Source organism: Alosa alosa, chromosome 4 (genome assembly GCF_017589495.1).
Source record: "Alosa alosa isolate M-15738 ecotype Scorff River chromosome 4, AALO_Geno_1.1, whole genome shotgun sequence".
In the NCBI taxonomy this organism is placed as follows: Eukaryota; Metazoa; Chordata; class Actinopteri; order Clupeiformes; family Clupeidae; genus Alosa; species Alosa alosa.
This window is the reverse complement of record NC_063192.1, coordinates 17,128,008-17,138,590: the sequence shown is the minus strand read 5'-3', so window position 1 is coordinate 17,138,590 and position 10,583 is coordinate 17,128,008.

Sequence of the window (10,583 nt, the reverse complement as noted above, 5' to 3'; positions counted from 1 at the left end):
CTCCTCTCTCAGTTCGTAGACAGCATCACCGGCTTGTCTTTATTTATAAGGCAGTGATAGGATTGTTGCCCTCTTATTTATCAGTTTTATCTTCAGTAGAAAACAATAAAAAACAATCTTAGGTCTAACAATAGCATTCTTTTTATTACACCTGCCGTAAGGTCTGAATTTGGTAAAGTTGCCTTTCGTTATGCCCCTTCAACCTGGAATGCTTTGCAGAAACAGTTGAAGCAAAGCACTTTTATCTCACTAAATGAGTTTAAATTGAATGTCTCAGAGACCTTTAGCTATAAGTGTAATTGCATGTAGGCTACTGTTCTTATGTGTTGTTTTTACTGTTTGTGGCTTTTGCTTTGTTGTGATGTCTTGTATGTTACATTCTTGTGTTATATATTTTTTTGTCACTGTTAAATTGTTGTTCTTGTTAGGTGTTGTGTTGTGCTTTGTTATGTTGCTGTATAATGTGGTGTGATTTGTGTGGTGGTTTCATAAGTAAGGGATAATGGACGACACGGTGGTCTGTTCACAGAAGTTAATGCACGGTCGAGGTTGTAAAACGGCCCCGACGCGAAGCGGAGCTCGGATGCAACGTGACCGTTCATTTAAACTTCACAACGAGTTCGGCGAATTAATATACAAGTGTGATACGGCTAACAAAATGGATCTACTTCATAGGTGTGCAAATAACATACGGTTAATGGTCGTTCTAAATTACGGAGGGCAATGGGAAATTCAACCAAGCATTGGAATAATGCTATGTAATTGTGGTGAGCTCTGTTTGTTGCTCTTTGTGTTCTTTGTCTGTACTATTGTGTTTGCTGCTGTTTAAAGGTGTAGGCAGAGACGGTTGATAAAGCGAGACGATTCACAGAAGGGTTCTTCCTGTTCCCCTATGACGTAGGGTTCACTAGCGCCACGCCTTTTTAGGAGACTAGCGAGAGATTCTTTACACTGTGGCCCTATGGAAGAAATAATTTTTTCTCGGATTATGCCCCAGCCCTTAATCATATAGTTCGAGATTGGACATTTTAATGCATTTTCTGTAATTCACATGTGTTCCTTACATTCTGAGACCAACATGGCGTTTTTCAAATTAACAGTTAAGGAGAAAAACAACTTTGTTTGCCACTTGTCTGTCTGTTTTTGTAACCCACTGGCACGCAATCTACTAGGTAGCCGAAGGTTCTCTGGAATAACCGTGCTTTCGAGATGTCTCGTAAATGTTTCGTAAATCCGCCGCCCGAGTTGGAAAGTGTAAATTACCCAGCTTTCTTGCGGCATTTTGGGCAGGCACGCCCACTTTACCTCGGAGCACTTGAGGGTACCCCGAGGTGGACGTACAACCTTACAACAAACATGGCTGCGCCCATAGTTGAGATGAGACGACATCTCAACTATGGGACGTATTTTTTTTGCATATGTACTGTGTTGGTCATGTTAAAGTTGATGTAATGCTCTTACACACTAGATTACATTGCTGCTTCAATCCGGTCACCAATTCATGCATTGCACGGTCTTGCTGTGCCTGCAATACAATGTATCAATTTGTTTTCCAGCCGTTTAACTAGAGGCTACATGTAGCACAAAACCATAAACTATATAGAACTGGACAGTGTGGTTGCATTCAGCAGTGTTCTATGGAATTGAAGCCGCCGAGGCGACGCCATCTTGGAAAATTTGCAACCAATTTGAAGTGCGGCTGCGCAGCAGAAGTTGAAGCATGCGCAGTGAAGAGGAGTCGCGGTCAGGCACGCCCACTCAGTGAGTTAAACACGCCCCTTGTCGAGTGAAACCCGCCCCCTTCTCCTTTCCACAACACAGGTCGATAATGAGGTCGACTCGGCGCCGAAGGCTAGCTGGCTGAATGAATTTAGCGGCTGTGAGTTAGCTAAACAGCACAAACAACAGTCTTCGGTTTGTTCTTGTCTGGTAAGTTTTGTGTATCAACTGAAAAGTTTTTTTGTCTATTGTTGTTCTTAAATACGTCTAAGAGAGCTTATTATGTTGATTACAGACTGTGAGAAATTAGTATGGTGAATACTAATCAGCTAACAACAGAAATACGGACAGCGAATTACATGCTAACGTTAGCAGCTACATTAACGTTACTGTAAACGGTAGGCTAAGTTGGTCATTGAGGTGAAGATTAGCAAACAGCTCCCGTAAGAGTCGATGCATGTTTAGTCGGTTTTACTAGTTTTTGCTGTTTTCAAATATCTCAATCTGAATGTATGCCATTTCAACATGGAGTAACCATTGACTGTACATGGAGATGTACACTGGCAGTACAGTTTATGATGTGATAAAGCAACGTAAGTTAACGTTATATGAAGCATGGACCTCATCAACTTGTCATATTAATGTAACTACTAGCCAGTTTACCAACGTTGCATTTTTTCTAACGTTAACGACAAAGACACCTCCGTTAGAGCTACACCTGTGACGGTAGGTCGGTAGTTGTAGACCGCATAAGTGAATGATCGATAAATGAAATTTGCATTAAACACTACGCCAAGAACCAGTCACAAATTCCCAGGGATATCGGTGAAAGAAACACCTCAATTTGTCATCTAACGTCCATGATCAGTCATACTGATAACGTTATTTTTCAAGCTGACGCAAGTTGATAATTCACATATTTAAATATATAATTTATTAATATTAAAATCGCATGTTTAAACGTGTAGTTAACATTAGGTAGGCAGTGACATTTATTGCACACATATATTTAATTAATTGGTATTACTAGTGTTGTTGAGTGCCTCATTATAGGGAGGGAAAGTAATCTCATCGCCATCTAGTGGTTGCGTTCCTAGAGTTTAGCGGAGTGGATGGGATTTTTTAGAAAAAATATATCTCGGTGCACATTGGGATCTTAATTTAATGGCTTCCATATGTTAGGCACTGGGGTCACCTCTATTGCTTCAAGTGGTCATACCTTATTTTTAGGATCAGTTGAATTGTTTTGAGTTTTTGTCGTAACACGGTGATAAGGAACTACAGCTGCATGTGACGTCACATGCTTGGGCGCTTAATCTCTAACTGATCAATACGCAATTTGCTTAACTGGCTTAACATATTTTTGTAATAACGGAACGTGATGTAAACCGCGTGGTGATAACCTTTATGTCAGGATAACTGGTGTTGTGCTTCTACTCACATGAAGAGCTAGCTGTAAATGTTAAGTGTCAATGCTAACCAGGCTAATAAACAAACCATGCTACCGTGAGTAACGTTGAAGGGTAAAGTCACGTGACTTCTTTTGTAGTTCGTTTATGAAACAAAAGGAGCAATTTCGATTTTCTTAAATAAGGCAAAATAGGGTCTGATATTTTCACAGTTAGAATATTATTACTGTATAGACACTGAAAAATATTTTTGGTGGATAACATCGCTGATTTGGCTTCACAATATTTTTTTTAAAATAGGTCTATGGGACTTAACATTGGAGCTGCTCTTCGATAGGAACGCAACCACTTGGGGCGCTGGTTTTCACTTTCCCTCCCTATATGCTTTGTAATATTGTAAAATTGTCTGACTAACTTTATTGTAACTTTCCTTTTTGCAGATAAGGTATGGGTGATGGGTGATGGCTGAATGTACTGGTGGTGGCGGCAAGGAGGTCTCCATTAGTCTGCAAGGGAATGCCTATGTGAAGTGGTTTGGCTGGGGTGGTTGAGGTGGCATGTCCTCCCCCTTTCTCCAAGTTCCCAGACATTCATCTCCCTGACACCACCCACTGTCACTGGATCAACCTGAAGAGCAAATGATAGACAGTGATGGACAATCTGACATTATCAAACACAAAAGGGAACATCTTGATTTGGTCTGAAAGTGTAAAGCATTCAACAAAGAAAAATGTGGTTACTTTGAAGAATCTAAGATAAGATATCACATTAGTTTGTTTTACAATAATTATTAGCTGATTTTGAATGGAGGAGAAAGGCTCAATGAATGCCTATGTCTGTGCCGAATAATTTCAACAAAAGTAAATGCAACTGTATTCGTCAAAATACATTTCAGGACTTTTACTTTTGATACTTAAGTACATTTGAAGGCAAGTACTTTTGTACTTCCACTCAAGTGGAAATGTAAAAGGAGGACTTTTACTGGAGTAACATTTGAAACTTAACTGTTACCATGTTGTAAGTCGCTTTGGTTAAAAATGCGCCAGCCAAATGTAATGTAATTGTAATATTTTAGAATATGGGTGATTCTATTAATGATAATTAATAGCTAAAAAAACACAGCTCAAAAAGTACAGTACCTTTAAGGTAAAATTAATTCACAGTAACTTACTGGCAACAATTGGCCAGTAAGTTACTGTGAATATGTTTTACAGTAAATGTACTGTACTTCCATTTACAGTAAATACATAAAATACTGTAAATAGAAGTACAGTACCTTTACTGTAAAGTTAATTCACAGTAACTTACTGGCAACAATTGGCCAGTAAGTTACTGTGAATAGGTTTTACAGTAAAGGCACTGTACTTCCATTTACAGTAAATACATAAAATACTGTAAATAGAAGTACAGTATCTTTACTGTAAAACGTATTCACAGTAACTTACTGGCCAATTGTTGCCAGTAAGTTACTGTGAATTTTACGGTATTTTTTTTACAGTGCACGCAAAATACAATGGAAATACAATAGGCCTACATCACTTATTTTTTCATTGACATAAGGCTAATAATATGATGAACACTGGCATTTCTCTTTCCTATACTATATTACTGAACTGGTAGAAGAAAGAGGTGGCTTGTTAATATAAGGAGTGCCGACTTGTCCATCCGATCCAAACAAGTAAACCTGAGGAAAGGAGGGTATGGAGTGTTTGAGGCTAACTTTGAATGGTATGGTTTTATTTGAAATCCACATTTTCAACAAATCCCACAATTTAATACCTGCATACATAGCCATATTCTGCAGTCTCCCCACAAGGAAAAGAATAGCACAATGTTGATAATGTATTTTACAGCAAAAAAGAAAGTGTCTTAAAGATTATGCTGTTCCCACAATAATCAACTGCCCTAAACCCCCTCCATCAACTGCCAGTAGATGTGTCCTGCAGAGACATGGCATTGCATTGAGTGGTAGTTAAGCATTTACAAAACTAAATACTGTTCTTGTCTTTGAATTAACTAACATCCTCAATGGATTAGTGTGAGTGCAGGAAAGCTGGATCTCTTCGTTTGGTTGGATGAAGGTTGAAGTCATATGGCCAGCATTTACAGCACCTAAAACAGAGACAACACCGCAAAGTAAAAAAAAAAAAACATCATGAATTACAATGATGTTCTTATGTTCTTGGAATTAAGTTATTACAGTGTTTCTCAAAGTGTGGTCCGGGGACCACTGGTGGTCCGCAAGCTATCCCAAGTGGTCCGCGAGCAGATGTTGTAAAAAATAATATAGATGAGTTGTTTGCAATATTGAACCAACTTGTATGTAAATCCAAAGTTCTGCAATACTGCCTATGTAAGCTATGCCAATTTAAATCATATGAATCCTCTGACACAATAAGCAAGGTGCAAAGACAATAAGCAAGGTGGTTCAGTGAGTAGGCCTATTGTGTCTATTAGCTATGTGGTCCGTGAGGTTTTTTCTAATGGTTAAGTGGTCCTTGGTCTGTAAAAGTTTGAGAAACACTGAGTTATTACACCTGCACATTTCTTTGCCTAATATGATCCTTCCTACTATAAATGCTGTGATAACACAATAGGACTGAAGACTATGATATAGCTGGAGAGGCTGCCAAGTGAGGCAAATACTACGACTGACTTCTTTGAGGCCATGAACAGAAACACTTCCTTCTTAGGCGCATCTCTGACCCCAATCCATGGCGTCGTCCTATAGGACCACAAAGCAGACATCAGATCCACCATCTTACGAGAGAGAGCCTTCAGTATTTTGGACCTTCAGGTTGCTAGAGAACAATACATATAGTGCAGAAATCATTCTCAGTGTGTTAACTAATGTTGAATAATATACTTTTTTCCATACAGAGGGAAGTGTATATTAAGGATCTTTGGCAGAGAGGGTTAAAGCGGAGCTAGTAATCAAGGATCTTTGTCTTTGGTGTAGGTTTTTGAACATTCTAAGTTCCGCAACAATTGAAGGTTCTAAAATTCTATTTTGAATTCTAGATTAGATCCCAGATATTCTTTAGAACGTCATTTCCCAACATTCCCGTCACACCTGTGTTTTATGGTTATATGGTTATGGTTATAGATTTGGCAGACGGCTTTGTCCAAAGCGACACACAAATACAAAACAAAATAATATTTAAAATTGAACAGGGAACAGATTAGAATGTTGGTCAAATATAATAAGGAGAATAGTAATTATAAACAAAAATATCAATTCAATCAATAGCCTAATAAAATAAGCAATGAAAATGAGGGGAAAAGCAATAATAAAACAATAATGTCCATTCAATCAATAATATAAAAACAATGACATGGTAAGACTACATTAAGGAGAATATTAATAATGTGTGCATGGTTTCTGTTTGTTGTTGGTTCATTGTTTGTCTTTTGTAGATGAGGTTTCTCTATTTTTACTTACAGTTTTGCCTTTCTTGGCCAGGGGTCATTTGAAAATGAGACTATAGTCTCAATATGACCCCCCTGGTTAAATAAAGGAAAAATAAATAAAAAAACTAGTACCGGATAGCGGTACAAAATATTACCGCCGCTCAGTCCTGTACATCCATTCCGCGAAAAATAAATTATATTAATGAATTTGTCTCCATCTTCTATTCCATCCCCCGCTCTTGAAACTTTTGTATATGCTTGTTTGGAAATGTGTGTTTGCGGGCCGCACACAAAGTAGCCTACTGGCGCTGCAAAGGTGAATAGATTTGTAGCACTTGCCAAAAAATTTGTAGCATTGTTATAAAACCTTTAAAATCTCTAAACAATCACAAGTAGGCCAGTTCATCACAGTCCATCCATTGCAACTGGACTGATGAAAGATACACCTGTAGGCTACATTGTATTTGGGAAAACCAGAAGGTAGCGGCATAATGTATTTATTTATGTATTATTAAACAAAACGGTAACACTTTACTTGACGGGTGAGTTCATAACACATTCATAGCAGCTGTCATAAACTGCACATAAAGCATTCATGACTGTTTCATGAGACATGACTCAACATTCATACCAAACCTTTCATGAATGTGGAAGACAGAATGACAACAACTTGTCAAAATAAAAGTCCAAGTCCATCACAAAGCAGCATTGCCGTTTTTGTTCCAAACCTCTTACCTGATCACATCACATCTGAGTCAACAGGCTACTCCAGTGCCAAAAAGTCAGAACATGGTCAAGCAAATAATTTTTGTTTTATAAAAATGTATTTGTTTTATGATGTAGCCTAACCTTTGCAGATGATTTCTCATTTTTTGCTACTGGGAATGTCCAACCGCTCCAGGTTACACAAATACGGGCCAGCTGAATGTAGGCTAGTTTACCTCCCAGTGTTAAACTCTGTGATTACGAATACTTCACAACTTGTATTAGGGATTTGCACGGACGCCACATTCTGACCGGTAACCATGGTAACCCAGCATGCGCGGCCATATTGGCGATACTCAGTGAATGAAGTACAATGGAGTATTATGCACTTTGGATATCTTACGTGATTGTAGCCGTGTCTAAACAACAGAAAAGCTCATCAAAATTTTCGAGAAATTACGGTTTATTGGCAGCGCAGATCCATATGAGTTGGGTGAGGGAGGCGAAGTACCAAGTTCAACCACAAGCGCCCCCCTTCCTCTGATAACTTCTGTCATTATTCTCCTTTCCCACTGTTTTTTTAATTGAAGTAGATACCTACACCAGATGTTTTTCTCAGTCTGACCTATTGGTACAACCTAAAACACGGCAATAATTAACCATTTTCCGTGAAGATCTTAGGGATTTACTTCAGTGCCTAATGCTTTCTAATGAGGCGAGTATCTCCAATATGGCGACGTCCAGATCTGATGACACGCCATGCAAACCCCTAATAGTAAAGTGACATTTGATGTAGACTTCATAAGATATTCATGAAATATTTACAAAGGCTGGAGTGATTAAATTAATGGTATCCAGGTTACACAAATACATTGACTCAGATGTGACGTGATCAGGTAAAAGGTTTGGAACAAAAACGGTAATGCTGCCTTGCAATTGTTGGACTTTTATTTTGACAAGTTGTCGTCGTTCTGTCTTCCACATTCATGAAAGGTTTGGTATGAATGTTGAGTCATGTCTCATGAAACAGTCATGAATGCTTTATGTGCAGTTTATGACAGCTGCTATGAATGTGTTATGAACTCACCCGTCAAGTAAAGTGTTACCAACAAAACAATCCCTGTCAGTTCCATGCAGTTTTCAACAGCTATCAAGAAGAGAGGTCATGTCATGGATTTTTGTGAATGTTTCTTCTTCTACATATGCATAAGTTTAGTCATCTAGTTCATATGATCAGCTTTATTATATCAGCTTTATAATACCAGTAGTCTAAAACAAAATGCAGTTTTACCCAGTGGTGCAAATAACTGACATGTCCAAAAGGGCCTTCATGAAATGTGTTGCTAGACTGTTCATACACATTTTAACGGGCCAAGTTGAAGAGCTACTGTCCGTTATTGTTCGTGCAAATAGGCTGATTCATGTTCCCTTGCATTTTGCAACTATAAGGTCCATGGTTAGTCTGGCTTTCGCCAGACCAAGCTCAATCTTTTAAGAAATCGAAAAAGAAATCGCCGGCAGATCAGGCTGAGTTCACCCAGCCTATTCCATGGTAGGCGCCCGATAGAAATATTGTTTAATTTTGCGATTGAGATTTCCACTGGCGCCCCCCCTGCGACGTGTTCGCCCCCCTGTTTCAGAGCTAAATACAAAAATAGAGGGAGTTATGACAAAACCGTGACTGTTAACAAACTATATAAGCCAGGGGTCTCAAACCCCCGGCCCACGGGCCAAATCCGGCCCACGTCCGGCCCGCGACGTATGTCAAAATAATATTGTAATCCGGCCCTTGAGGGTATTTTTAATTGCGACAAACAACGATACTGATTAAAATAGACGATAGATCCAAGTACGGTGACAAGTCTCATTTGTAGGCTACTCTATTTGCTAGACATGCAGAGCTTGATTCAAACCCAAAATCGCTGCACAAAGTTTTCAGGAAATACTTGTATTACACGCGCGAAACACGAAGACGTGCATTTGTAATGATGCGATGCAGGCAGTTTTGCACAAATTGAAGCAGAAATAGGCCTACACCAAATGTTGAAAAACGTTCACGTGTGATGAAGTCTTAGGTAGGCTATGTTATTCACCTATTCTGATTCTGAAGGAGAATATCCTGTTGGAGATTATGATCGATCGTCTATTGACAGTGATAGTCACGGTGCGTCTGTAAATGGAGGTGCGTCTTTGCGTGTAGGCTATATGACGGTGTCCACTAAGCATACCATGCTTATTTCGACCCTCTGCCCAACATAGCTCGGAGGTTGCAGTGGTAATCGTGATGATCAGGGTGCGATTTGTAGGGGGGGATGGTGAGGATTTCCCCCCCTCTGGTTGTCCTATCCATACCTCTGCTAAATTATTTTTATCGTCGTGGGGGACAACATTTATCCCCCTCTGCCCCTCATATTGATTAATGCTACTTCATATAAGGAAAGCGCTGCAACGTGAGAACAGTCTAGTAGGCTAGCCTACATAATAATCTGACATCAGAAACGCACCGTCACCGTCAGCACTGATGCTGCTGACACAGTGGCTGCGTGATAATTTGGCCTTGATCGTGCAGGACATTTCAGAATGTCGAGTGTGTAATCCATCATAAATGGCTAGGTTCAATGGAAAAGTTAGCTGGACAAATGAAAGAAAACGAGAAGGATTCAGTAAACCATAATAATGTTTTAGAACCTTCAAAATTAGAAAACTGATGCAACTGAGATGGAGGACAACTGCACGTAGAGTAGAATGTAGGCCTATTGTCCGAAGGAACCTACATTAAATGAGGAGATATTTGCTGAATGTCACAAAAAGTGTCACAGAAATTGCTTGGCATCGCTTATTCAATTAACCTGACCCTAGCCAGATGAATTTCGCTCCGCCTAGCTCCACTCATCCATCTGGAACCGATCCATTGAAGTGTTGCTTCAGAAGGCTGGGCCTAATCAAAAAATGCTTGCATATGATTGAATAAGCCACTTGTCCGTCATCTATTGACGTGCTACTTCAACCACTCACATCGAAGCCAACCCGTGACGCTAATAACAGTGTCACAGTCGCTTCTACGCTATGTCACATCTATGAAACTCCCGCCCTGCGTCCTGATTGGCTGAACCATAAAGTCGGTTGCAGAAATCACTCTCAATGGAAGAGGTCCCAGATGGATGTGAGTTCAACTTTTGCAATATTACGCACTTGGCTACTGAACGCAAATCAGCAGGAGAGAGAATGCACGTAGCCTACGCAGCGTGTAGCGCAATGTGTAGGCTATTTGGTTACCAACTAACACTGTTAGCCAATTCACTAACTTAAGACTTCAGTGCCATCATATATTTTTTTACA